This window comes from Rutidosis leptorrhynchoides, chromosome 9 (assembly GCF_046630445.1).
Source record: "Rutidosis leptorrhynchoides isolate AG116_Rl617_1_P2 chromosome 9, CSIRO_AGI_Rlap_v1, whole genome shotgun sequence".
NCBI lineage: Eukaryota > Viridiplantae > Streptophyta > Magnoliopsida > Asterales > Asteraceae > Rutidosis > Rutidosis leptorrhynchoides.
Genome location: NC_092341.1, coordinates 328,201,970 through 328,216,834, shown reverse-complemented (window position 1 = coordinate 328,216,834; position 14,865 = coordinate 328,201,970). Strand labels below are relative to the sequence as shown.

Here is a 14,865-nt window from a genome sequence, read left to right as displayed (position 1 = left end):
AACAAATTCAATCATGGAGAATCTGGAACCTTTAAGTATGGAAGACCGAATGAGAGCTAAACGCACTGGCCAAGGTCACGCAATTACTCATCCAGACATTAATGCACCAGATTATGAAATCAAAGGACAAATTCTACACATGGTGACTAATCAATGCCAATTTAGTGGTACGACGAAGGAAGATCCAAACGAACATCTTCGTACCTTTAATAGGATCTGCACTCTATTTAAAATAAGCGAAGTTGAGGATGAACAGATATATCTCATGTTATTTCCCTGGACTTTAAAAGGAGAAGCCAAAAATTGGTTGGAATCGTTACCTGAAGGGGCGATTGATACATGGGACGTTTTAGTTGAAAAATTTCTTAAACAATTCTTTCCGGCATCTAAAGCCGTAAGACTTCAAGGAGAAATTGTTACGTTCACACAGAAGCCAAATGAAACTCTATATGAGGCATGGACAAGATTTGAAAAGTTATTGAGAGGATGTCCGCAACATGGTTTAGACACCTGTCAAATAGTACAAATATTCTACCAAGAATGCGACATCACTACAAGGAAAGACATCGATATAGCAGCTGGTGGTTCCATTATGAAGAAAACCGAAACTGATGCTTACAAAATTATTGATAACACTGCTTCCCACTCACATGAGTGGCACCAAGAAAAAGATATAGTTAGATCATCTAAAGCAGTTAGAGCCGATTCTAGCCATGACTTAGATTTCATTTAAGCAAAGATAGTTGCTGTCGAGAGACGAATGGAAAAGATGACTAAAGATATCCACTCAATACGAATTAGTTGTGAGCAGTGTAGAGGACCACATTTGACAAAAGATTGTCTCAGTATTGAACTAACAATGGAACAAAGAGAGAATGTTTCATACATAAACCAAAGGCCTGGAAATAATTATCAGAATAATTATCAACCGCCAAGACCGATCTACAATCAAAACCAGAATTATAATCGAAATGTTCCATACAACAACCAACAAGGCCCTAGTAATCAACAAGTATCCAATAATACTTACAATCAGCAAAGACCTAATTTTCAAAACAAACCACCACAAACCGATGATAAAAAGCCGAATTTAGAAGATATGATGACGAAGCTAGTTGACTCTCAAACTCAATTTTTCACATCTCAAAAACAAACCAATGAACAAAATGCTCAAGTATTTAGAAATCAACAAGCTTCTATTCAAAATCTGGAACAAGAAGTGAGCAACCTAGCAAGGTTAATAGGTGATAGAAAACCAGGAAGTCTACCTAGTGATACAAATGCTAACCCCCGGAATGAAACAGCTAAAGCTATTACCACAAGAAGTGGTACAACACTTAAACCACCTGAAATACCTGTAATTTCTGAGGAAGCTATTCATACTCCACAAGAACCATAATCTGATCAAGATAAGGAAAAAGAACCGGTAGTTGAAAAAGTTAATGAAGATAACACAGTTAAAGCTAAACCTTATGTTAAACCATACCAACCACCACTTCCTTACCTGAGTAAAATGAGAAAAGAGAGACTCGAAGCCGAGCGATCCAAATTCTTGGATATGTTTAAACAGATAAATGTAAATCTTCCTTTCATTGATGTAATTTCAGGAATGCCTAGATATGCTAAATTTCTGAAAGATCTAATCTCAAATAGAAAGAAAATGGAAGAACTCTCGGCCGTTACTATGAATGCTAATTGTTCAGCAGTGCTGTTGAATAAGATACAAGAAAAATTATCAGATCCAGGAAGTTTCACAATTCCATGTTTTCTGGGTAGTCTTAGTTCAATAGAAGCATTGGCAGACTTAGGTGCTAGTATAAATTTAATGCCGTATTCACTATACACTAAAATAGACCTTGGAGAATTGAAACCAACACGAATAAGCATACAACTAGCCGATAGATCAGTAAAATATCCTAGAGGGATAATGGAGAACATGCTAGTTAAAGTTGGTACTTTAGTATTTCCATTAGATTTTGTTGTTCTGGACATGGAAGAAGATTCTCAAGTTCCTCTCATATTAGGAAGACCATTCTTAAACACGGCTATAGTAATGATAGATGTGTTCGGTAAGAAACTGACCCTAAGTATAGAGGACGAGAGTGTTACCTTTTCAGTTGATAGAGCAATGCAACAACCGCAATCTGCAGATGACACTTGTTATTATATTCAAACTATAGAATCACATGCAGAATTATTAAAAGAATTTCCAGAATTACAAGGAACAGGAGAATGTTCTTTAGGAGAAGGAACTGAACCAATTGATGAAACTGAAATGTTAGCTACACTTATGGCTAATGGATATGAACCAACAACAGAAGAAATTCAAATGCTAAAAGAAGAAGACAGATATCGATATAAATCATCGATAGAAGAACCACCGATATTAGAGTTAAAGCCACTTCCAAACCATTTGGAATACGCTTATTTACATGGTGAATCTGAATTACCTGTAATAATATCGTCTTCTCTTACTAAAAATGAAAAATCTCAACTCATTTCTGTGTTAAAAGCTCATAAACCAGCCATTGCATGGAAGATTCATGATATTAAAGGAATAAGTCCTTCGTATTGCACACATAAAATCCTTATGGAAGAAGGTCATAAAACATATGTGCAACGCCAACGAAGACTAAATCCTAATATGCAAGATGTTGTTAAAAAAGAAATTATTAAACTGCTAGATGCAGGTTTAATTTATCCAATTTCTGATAGTCCATGGGTAAGCCCAGTTCAATGCGTGCCTAAGAAGGGTGGCATGACTGTCATTACAAATGAGAAAAATGAGCTTATTCCTACTAGGACTGTAACATGATGGCGTGTATGTATTGATTATAGAAAATTAAATGACGCCACCAGAAAAGATCACTTTCCCTTACCTTTTATTGATCAAATGTTGGAAAGATTAGCCGGAAATAGTTACTATTGTTTTCTTGATGGTTTTTCCTGATATTTTCAAATTCCAATAGCACCCGAGGACCAAGAGAAAACCACATTCACGTGCCCTTATGGTACTTTTGCTTACAAACGCATGCCATTTGGACTTTGCAACGCCCCTGCAACCTTTCAAAGGTGCATGATGGCGATTTTTCACGACATGATAGAAGAATGCATGGAAGTTTTCATGGATGACTTTTCAGTCTTCGGTGATACTTTTGAAACATGTCTAGTTAATCTTGAATGAATGCTTATTAGATGTGAACAATCAAATCTAGTACTTAATTGGGAGAAATGCCATTTCATGGTTAAAGAAGGCATCGTTCTTGGTCATAAAATTTCAAAGGAAGGAATTGAAGTGGATAGAGCTAAAGTAGATGTAATTGCTAAACTTTCACATCCCACCAATGTTAGAGGAGTTAGGAGTTTTCTAGGGCATCCCGGTTTTTACCGACGTTTCATAAAAGATTTTTCTAAAATTGCCACTCCTATGAATAAACTCCTAGAAAAGGATGCTCTATTCATCTTTTCAGATGAATGTATCAAATCTTTTAATATTCTTAAAGAAAAACTCACTAATGCGCCGATCATGATAACACCAAATTGGAATCTACCGTTTGAACTTATGTGCGATGCAAGTGATTTTGCAATGGGAGCCGTTTTAGGACAAAGGATTGAAAAACGATTTCAACCTATTTATTATGCTAGTAAGACGTTACAAGGAGCACAAACAAATTAAATAACTACTGAAAAAGAACTCCTTGCTATTGTCTTTGCTTTTGACAAATTTCGATCATATCTCGTTCTAGCTAAAACGTTGGTCTATACCGACCATTCTGCTCTTAGATACCTATTTTCGAAACAAGATGCTAAACCAAGATTAATCCGTTGGATCTTACTCTTACAAGAGTTTGATTTGAAATCCGAGATAAAAAGGGAGCAGAAAATCTCGCCGCTGATCATCTTTCTCGTCTTGAAAATCCTGAATTAGAAGTTCTAAATGAATCAGCCATACAAGATAACTTTCCTGATGAATATCTATTGAAGATAGATTATAATGAAATTCCATGGTTTGCAGACTATGCAAACTACTTAGTATGTGGATTCCTTGAAAAAGGATTGTCGTACCAAAAACGAAAGAAATTCTTTAGAGATATAAAACACTATTTCTGGGAAGATCCACATTTGTTTAAGAGTTGTCCCGATGGAATAATATGCCGATGTGTATTCGGGGAGGAAGCTAGTAAAATCTTAAACCATTGTCACACAGGACCAACAGGAGGGCATTATGGGCCTCAACTAACATCAAGAAAAGTTTATGATGCTGGATTCTATTGGCCTACAATTTACAAAGACGCACACCTTCTTTGCAAATCCTGTGATGTGTGACGACCCGGAAATTTCCGATCAAATTTAAACTTAATTTTTATGTGTTTCCGACATGATATGCGAAGTTCGTAATATCGAGTCTCAAAATTTTCGAACTGATTACATACATTCATTTAACTTTAACTGTTTTCGACGATTCACGAACGATTAGTTGTAAATAGATATGTGTGTGTATGTATGTATGTATGTATGTATGTATGTATATATATATATATATATATATGATAATGAGAAATATAATTTGAAATATTATATGTTATAGCTATTAAAATTTAATTAGGTAAAATAAAATTTCCTATATATAATTAAATAATTAAACTTATTATAATGATATGAATATGATTAATTATTATTAATATGGAGTGTTACTAATAAATAACTTATTGTGATATCCATACCCCTTTACAGCATTTCAAACTTAACAAAATTTAATAAGGAAATTTATAGTCATAAATAGAAACAAGTAACTTGACATATATGAAGAAGTCTAATACGTCTGTACTAACTAACATATCACTTTAACTTTTTTGGTCAAACTACTCCACCGTATTTAAAATATCAAAGGAAATCAATTCCATTAATTACGGCTAAATTATAGGTCAGATAAACTTCACATTCCATAGTTGATTAACCATAAAACTCAATTAAAATATATGAATTTCTTTCATCAAATAAATCATTCACATAAACAAATAAATTACATGTAATCTGTTAGCTTTCGACATCAATATTCACTTTCTCCTAATTTCCTGTTTTCATGTGAGTGAATGTCGATAAAGAAGACTTTGGGTTACTATTTAGCTTTAAGTTTTCTTTTTCCATTTCACTAATCATTTATATAGTAATATCCAAATATATATACACATATTTATAGGATAAATGAACACACACATACACAAGTACATGCACACGCATTCACTAACACACCACTTATATATTGTTTTTTTTTTTACTTTATGTCTCTGTACTACCGAATCCAACAACCCTTTTGAATTTAAAACCAATATCACATGTAATTTATTCTATTCTTCCAACTTGTTAGTGTTAGTGGGAGACAAGGATAAAGAAAGGTGACATATATGTTGAATCTAGTCAAGTTCCCAAACTCCATCAAGAAGTTGATATTAATCAACTATACAATTAAAAAAAAAACTGAACCCTTTTGCTCCACAAGTTCAAACGGCACCACAACCATCTTGCTTCCACTTCATCTCCTCGTTGATCGCCACCTCAACCGTAAACAATTGTGAGCCATCATTTAATCACCACCATTAGAACTGCCATTAACCACCACAACCTCAACGAATAACCAACCCGTCACCTGCAACTATCTTTATTAAGTTTCTGTTTGGTCCGAAAGTCACACCCACTTCATCTCAAAACCATCGAACACAGCCTGCTACATCTGCTTCGATGCTTATGTTCTGAGTATACAAATACCTCATCAACTTCATCTCTTTCCCTCTCTCTCTTACATCTCTCTCTCTCTCTCCCTTTCTTGTCTCGAATTCGAACACCACCACAAAAGAATTACTGCAGCTGCTACTTTCTTTTAGTGATATTTCTGCCTTCCTGTTACATCCATGAACTACTACGGCTGCTATAACAGCTCTCTTCTCGAATTATGGCAGCTGCCACTATTACGATTTCCTGCTCAATGAGTAAATGTTACAACGAGATAGGTGATTACGGTGAAATGAAACATGGTGAGATGAAATGATTATGATGATTGATGACGAAGAAGAATGAAGTTGATGATTTTTGTAAGACGGTGATAGGTAATGGGTTTCGTTCTTAAATCAAATTAGAACCGATGATAATTATAATTGTGTTTACGATTATATTAGGATTATGAGGATACCTATTATGTTAGCGAAATTAGATGATGATAATTATTAGTTGATGATGATATTAAATTAAGGATGATGATGATGGCAAGTATGATGTAAGAATAATGATTAATGATGGTCTGGTAGATTTAAATGTAAGAGAAGAAGAAGAAGATAGCAGTTAAAGGGATAAAACAATTTTAGTTTAGAGTTATTACGCAAAAGCAGAATTAGTTAAATGGTAACGGGTGGTGTTGATGAACGAGAGGTCGGGTGTTCAATCCTAGGCTTCAGCAAGATATTTTTTTATTTAAACAACCTGTTGTTAGGTTTATGGTTGGGCTAGAAGTTCCTGCTGGGCCAAGACTTACTTCTTGTTGGGTCAAAAATTGAAATGGTGTTTAGTGGGCTGAAATAAAAACGGTTTAAATCAATTTAAGGATTAAGTTCATCATGAATGTAAAGATGGAGTATGGGTTTAGAGTGTTATGTTTGAGCAAGAGGTCTGGTGTTCAAACCTGGGTTGTGGCAATAATTATTTTTAAGAAGCCTATTTAATCCCTTTAAGGTAGTATTACTTTTCTTATTATTATTATTATTATTATTATTATTATTATTATTATTATTATTATTATTATTATTATTATTATTATTATTATTATTATTATTATTATTATTATTATTATTATTATTATTATTATTATTATTATTATTATTATTATTATTATTATTATTATTATTATTATTATTATTATCATCATCATTATTATTATTATTATTATTATTATTGTTATTAACATTATTATTATTACAAATAAATATTTAATACAAAAATACATTACAATTATATCAATGTTACATATTACTTTATTTTATCAATAAAATGTAATCAATTAAACTATATATTTTTATCATAAAAACCTTAATGTAAGTTCTTATTTTGTTTATGAATGATAAACATTATAATTAAACTACTTTAATAAGAAACTATTTTATTAATATTAATAAATGAGTTAATGAAACACATAAATTATTAAGATAACATTTATATCACTGATAATATATAAACTTATTTGATTATGAGTATATGTTTAATATATATAATTGATATAGGTTCGTGAATCCAAGGCCAACCCTACACTTGTTAAATGTCGTCATAAGTATTTTTACTACAAAATACAGTATGTGAGTTTCATTTGATTCCCTTTTCCTCTTTACGTTTTTGGGCTGAGAATACATGCAAATGCTTTATTAACTGTTTTACAATATTTATATGCGTGAGTTTCATTTGCCTTTTTACCCTTTATATATTTTTGGGCTGAGAATACATGCGCTGCTTTTATAACTGTTTTACGAAATAGACACAAGTAATCGAAACTACATTCTATGGTTGAATTATTAAACCGAATATGCCCCTTTTTATTAAGTCTGGTAATCTAAGAATTAGGGAACAGACACCCTAATTGACGCGAACTCTAAGGATAGATCTATCGGGCCCAACAAGCCCCATCCAAAGTACCGGATGCTTTAGTACTTCGAAATTTATATCATGTCCGAAGGAGGATCCCGGAATGATGGGGATATTCTTATATACATATTGTGAATGTCGGTTACCAGGTGTTCAATCCATATGAATGATATTTTTGTCTCTATGCATGGGACGTATGTTTATGAGAAATGCAAATATGAAATCTTGTGGTCTATTAAAATTATGAAATGATTATTTATGTTAAACTAATGAACTCACCAACCTTTTGGTTGACACTTGAAAGCATGTTTATTCTCAGGTATGAAAGAAATCTTCCGCTGTGCATTTGCTCATTTTAGATATAATACTTGGAGTCATTCATGACATATTTCAAAAGACGTTGCATTCGAGTCGCCGCGTTCATCAAGATTATTATTAAGTCAATTATAGTTAGATATATTATGAAATGGTATGCCTGCCGTCAACTTTTGATGTACTGAAAGATTGTCTTTTCAAAAACGAATGCAATGTTTGTAAAATGTATCATATAGAGGTCAAGTACCTGGCGATGTAACTAACTGTTGTGAATCGTTTGTAATCGATATAGACTTTGTCCGGATGGATTAGGACGGGTCCTTTCAGTTGGTATCAGAGCGGTGGTCTTAGCGAACCAGGTCTTGCATTAGTGTGTCTAACTGATAGTCGTTAGAATGCATTAGTGAGTCTGGACTTCGATCGTGTCTGCATGTCAAAAGTTTTGCTTATCATTTCTAGTCGGAAATCATCCGCTTATCATCCTTAGGAAATTACCTGCTTATCATTCTTAGTCTAGACACGTCTTACTGCCTCTATTGGATAGACAGTGTATAGATAAATCCATATCTTAGCGTATCTGTTACTGTAAACTTTGTCTGTCGTATTCCGTAGATTCCTCCGTAACTTATGGGATTTTAGTATTATGTATGCATATGTAAATTATGTATTGTAGGTTACTAATCTACATCCTATAATCTATTTCTTATCGAAAATCCTTCATCTGATCGTACGAGATGAATTCCTCAACCAGTTCGAGTCCCTCAGATTTCGATAGCTATTCCGATAGTTATTCCGACAGCTATTCCGACATGGATATTCACCTAAACTCCGAAAGCGGTGTCACCAGAATGAACCAACCAATCATCCATCCCCAATTCATCTGATGGGTTTGTAGTCGATTTAACCGATGGAGACGAGAAGAAGGCGATCCCTTCTGCACTCTTGGCGAAGAATCTGAAGCATTCACCGACGAACCAATCCGAAACACTATGTTCGCCCCCATTACCCGAATATATCGCCATGATTATATACTATCTCAAATTCAAAAACCTTATTCATCCGCTCGTTCTGACAGACAATTATCCCGGAATAATATAAGAAGTCAACGAGCTTCGCGCCCGAGTTGTAGCCTTGGAAAATATGGTGCAAAACATACCAGCTTCAGCAACATCACCGACACCAATAGTACCATCAATAACGGCACCAGTACCATCAACAATCTATGCCTCAATATCTCATTATGTACCTCGAACATAATCATCAATCTACAAATCGTTCTACATCATTTATCTTCGTCCTTCATGGCGACTATGCAATCTCTAATGTTTTAGAGATTATGTATTCTAGTTAACGGTAAATCAAATGAGATTAATATTATATTAACTCATTAAATCTATGATTACATCTGAAGAAAATATATATGTAAGTATATTTTCATAAAGATTGTAATTTAAAAAAAAAATTCCTTCGTACAAACTGTTAATGGTGAAAATATTTTAACGGGTAGGTAATGAAATGTCCCGTTCTTATTGATTAAAAACGTTCCATATTAATTGATTTCGTTGCGAGGTTTTGACCTCTATATGAGACGTTTTTCAAAGACTGCATTCCTTTTTAAAACAAACCATAACCTTTATTTCATAAATAAAGGTTTAAAAAGCTTTACGTAGATTATCAAATAATGATAATCTAAAATATCCTGTTTACACACGACCATTACATAATGGTTTACAATACAAATATGTTACATCGAAATCAGTTTCTTGAATGCAGTTTTTACACAATATCATACAGACATGGACTCCAAATCTTGTCCTTATTTTAGTATGCAACAGCGGAAGCTCTTAATATTCACCTGAGAATAAACATGCTTTAAACGTCAACAAAAATGTTGGTGAGTTATAGGTTTAACCTATATATATCAAATCTTAACAATAGACCACAAGATTTCATATTTCAATACACATCCCATACATAGAGATAAAAATCATTCATATGGTGAACACCTGGTAACCGACAATAACAAGATGCATATATAAGAATATCCCCATCATTCCGGGACACCCTTCGGATATGATATAAATTTCGAAGTACTAAAGCATCCGGTACTTTGGATGGGGTTTGTTAGGCCCAATAGATCTATCTTTAGGATTCGCGTCAATTAGGGTGTCTGTTCCCTAATTCTTAGATTACCAGACTTAATAAAAAGGGGCATATTCGATTTCGATAATTCAACCATAGAATGTAGTTTCACGTACTTGTGTCTATTTTGTAAATCATTTATAAAACCTGCATGTATTCTCATCCCAAAAATATTAGATTTTAAAAGTGGGACTATAACTCACTTTCACAGATTTTTACTTCGTCGGGAAGTAAGATTTGGCCACTGGTTGATTCACGAACCTATAACAATATATACATATATATCAAAGTATGTTCAAAATATATTTACAACACTTTTAATATATTTTGATGTTTTAAGTTTATTAAGTCAGCTGTCCTCGTTAGTAACCTACAACTAGTTGTCCACAGTTAGATGTACAGAAATAAATCGATAAATATTATCTTGAATCAGTCCACGACCCAGTGTATACGTATCTCAGTATTGATCACAACTCAAACTATATATATTTTGGAATCAACCTCAACCCTGTATAGCTAACTCCAACATTCACATATAGAGTGTCTATGGTTGTTCCGAAATATATATAGATGTGTCGACATGATAGGTCAAAACATTGTATACGTGTCTATAGTATCTCAAGATTACATAATATACAATACAAGTTGATTAAGTTATGGTTGGAATAGATTTGTTACCAATTTTCACGTAGCTAAAATGAGAAAAATTATCCAATCTTGTTTTACCCATAACTTCTTCATTTTAAATCCGTTTTGAGTGAATCAAATTGCTATGGTTTCATATTGAACTCTATTTTATGAATATAAACAGAAAAAGTATAGGTTTATAGTCGGAAAAATAAGTTACAAGTCTTTTTTATAAAGGTAGTCATTTCAGTCGAAAGAACGACGTCTAGATGACCATTTTAGAAAACATACTTCCACTTTGAGTTAAGCCATAATTTTTGGATATAGTTTCATGTTCATAATAAAAATCATTTTCTCAGAATAACAACTTTTAAATCAAAGTTTATCATAGTTTTTAATTAACTAACCCAAAACAGCCCGCGGTGTTACTACGACGGCGTAAATCCGGTTTTACGGTGTTTTTCGTGTTTCCAGGTTTTAAATCATTAAGTTAGCATATCATATAGATATAGAACATGTGTTTAGTTGATTTTAAAAGTCAAGTTAGAAGGATTAACTTTTGTTTGCGAACAAGTTTAGAATTAACTAAACTATGTTCTAGTGATTACAAGTTTAAACCTTCGAATAAGATAGCTTTATATGTATGAATCGAATGATGTTATGAACATCATTACTACCTTAATTTCCTTGGATAAACCTACTGGAAAAGAGAAAAATGGATCTAGCTTCAATGGATCCTTGGATGGCTCGAAGTTCTTGAAGCAGAATCAAGACACGAAAACAAGTTCAAGTAAGATCATCACTTGAAATAAGATTGTTATAGTTATAGAAATTGAACCAAAATTTGAATATGATTATTACCTTGTATTAGAATGATAACCTACTGTAAGAAACAAAGATTTCTTGAGGTTGGATGATCACCTTACAAGATTGGAAGTGAGCTAGCAAACTTGAAAGTATTCTTGATTTTATGAAACTAGAACTTTTGGAATTTATGAAGAACACTTAGAACTTGAAGATAGAACTTGAGAGAGATCAATTAGATGAAGAAAATTGAAGAATGAAAGTGTTTGTAGGTGTTTTTTGTCGTTGGTGTATGGATTAGATATAAAGGATATGTAATTTTGTTTTCATGTAAATAAGTCATGAATGATTACTCATATTTTTGTAATTTTATGAGATATTTCATGCTAGTTGCCAAATGATGGTTCCCACATGTGTTAGGTGACTCACATGGGCTGCTAAGAGCTGATCATTGGAGTGTATATACCAATAGTACATACATCTAAAAGCTGTGTATTGTACGAGTACGAATACGGGTGCATACGAGTAGAATTGTTGATGAAACTGAACGGGGATGTAATTGTAAGCATTTTTGTTAAGTAGAAGTATTTTGATAAGTATATTGAAGTCTTTCAAAAGTGTATAAATACATATTAAAACACTACATGTATATACATTTTAACTGAGTCGTTAAGTCATCGTTAGTCGTTACATGTTAGTGTTGTTTTGAAACCTTTAGGTTAACGATCTTGTTAAATGTTGTTAACCCAATGTTTATAATATCAAATGAGATTTTAAATTATTATATTATCATGATATTATCATGTATGAATATCTCTTAATATGATATATATACATTAAATGTCTTTACAACGATAATCGTTACATATATGTCTCGTTTAAAAATCATTAAGTTAGTAGTCTTGTTTTTACATATGTAGTTCATTGTTAATATACTTTATGATATGTTTTCTTATCATAGTATCATGTTAACTATATATATATATATATATATCCATATATATGTCATCATATAGTTTTTACAAGTTTTAACGTTCGTGAATCACCGATCAACTTGGGTGGTCAATTGTCTATATGAAACATATTTCAATTAATCAAGTCTTAACAAGTTTGATTGCTTAACATGTTGGAAACATTTAATCATGTAAATATCAATCTCAATTAATATATATAAACATGGAAAAGTTCGGGTCACTACAGTACCTACCCGTTAAATAAATTTCGTCCCGAAATTTTAAGCTGTTGAAGGTGTTGACGAATCTTCTGGAAATAGATGCGGGTATTTCTTCTTCATCTGATCTTCACTCTCCCAGGTGAACTCGGGTCCTCTACGAGCATTCCATCGAACCTTAACAATTGGTATCTTGTTTTGCTTAAGTCTTTTAACCTCACGATCCATTATTTCGACGGGTTCTTCGATGAATTGAAGTTTTTCGTTGATTTGGATTTCATCTAACGGAATAGTGAGATCTTATTTAGCAAAACATTTCTTTAAATTCGAGACGTGGAAAGTGTTATGTACAGCCGCGAGTTGTTGAGGTAACTCTAGTCGGTAAGCTACTGGTCCGACACGATCAATAATCTTGAATGGTCCAATATACCTTGGATTTAATTTCCCTCGTTTACCAAATCGAACAACGCCTTTCCAAGGTGCAACTTTAAGCATGACCATCTCTCCAATTTCAAATTCTATATCTTTTCTTTTAATGTCAGCGTAGCTCTTTTGTCGACTTTGGGCGGTTTTCAACCGTTGTTGAATTTGGATGATCTTCTCAGTAGTTTCTTGTATAATCTCCGGACCCGTAATCTGTCTATCCCCCACTTCACTCCAACAAATCGGAGACCTGCACTTTCTACCATAAAGTGCTTCAAACGGCGCCATCTCAATGCTTGAATGGTAGCTGTTGTTGTAGGAAAATTCTGCTAACGGTAGATGTCGATCCCAACTGTTTCCGAAATCAATAACACATGCTCGTAGCATGTCTTCAAGCGTTTGTATCGTCCTTTCGCTCTGCCCATCAGTTTGTGGATGATAGGCAGTACTCATGTCTAGACGAGTTCCTAATGCTTGCTGTAATGTCTGCCAGAATCTTGAAATAAATCTGCCATCCCTATCAGAGATAATAGAGATTGGTATTCCATGTCTGGAGACGACTTCCTTCAAATACAGTCGTGCTAACTTCTCCATCTTGTCATCTTCTCTTATTGGTAGGAAGTGTGCTGATTTGGTGAGACGATCAACTATTACCCAAATAGTATCAAAACCACTTGCAGTCCTTGGCAATTTAGTGATGAAATCCATGGTAATGTTTTCCCATTTCCATTCCGGGATTTCGGGTTGTTGAAGTAGACCTGATGGTTTCTGATGCTCAGCTTTGACCTTAGAACACGTCAAACATTCTCCTACGTATTTAGCAACATCGGCTTTCATACCCGGCCACCAAAAATGTTTCTTGAGATCCTTGTACATCTTCCCCGTTCCAGGATGTATTGAGTATCTAGTTTTATGAGCTTCTCTAAGTACCATTTCTCTCATATCTCCAAATTTTGGTACCCAAATCCTTTCAGCCCTATACCGGGTTCCGTCTTCCCGAATATTAAGATGCTTCTCCGATCCTTTGGGTATTTCATCCTTTAAATTTCCCTCTTTTAAAACTCCTTGTTGCGCCTCCTTTATTTGAGTAGTAATGTTATTATGAATCATTATATTCATAGATTTTACTCGAATGGGTTCTCTGTCCTTCCTGCTCAAGGCATCGGCTACCACATTTGCCTTCCCCGGGTGGTAACGAATCTCAAAGTCGTAATCATTCAATAATTCAATCCACCTACACTGCCTCATATTCAGTTGTTTCTGATTAAATATGTGTTGAAGACTTTTGTGGTCGGTATATATAATACTTTTGACCCCATATAAGTAGTGCCTCCAAGTCTTTAATGCAAAAACAACCGCGCCTAATTCCAAATCATGCGTCGTATAATTTTGTTCGTGAATCTTCAATTGTCTAGACGCATAAGCAATCACCTTCGTTCGTTGCATTAATACACAACCGAGACCTTGCTTTGATGCATCACAATAAATCACAAAATCATCATTCCCTTCAGGCAATGACAATATAGGTGCCGTAGTTAGCTTTTTCTTCAATAACTGAAACGCTTTCTCTTGTTCATCATTCCATTCAAATTTCTTCCCTTTATGCGTTAATGCAGTCAAGGGTTTTGCTATTCTGGAAAAGTCTTGAATGAACCTTCTGTAGTAACCAGCTAGTCCTAAAAACTGGCGTATGTGTTTCGGAGTTTTCGGGGTTTCCCACTTTTCAACAGTTTCTATCTTTGCCGGATCCACCTTAATAC

At 33.7% G+C, this 14,865-nt stretch overlaps 1 non-coding gene across 1 annotated transcript; it reads right to left on the bottom strand.

Moving 5' to 3' along the window:
- Positions 1-397: 397 nt before the first annotated feature.
- On the bottom strand, positions 398-504 carry LOC139869780 (small nucleolar RNA R71). The gene has a single exon (XR_011766360.1). It is a non-coding gene; the product is annotated as a small nucleolar RNA R71 (small nucleolar RNA).
- Positions 505-14,865: the final 14,361 nt, after the last annotated feature.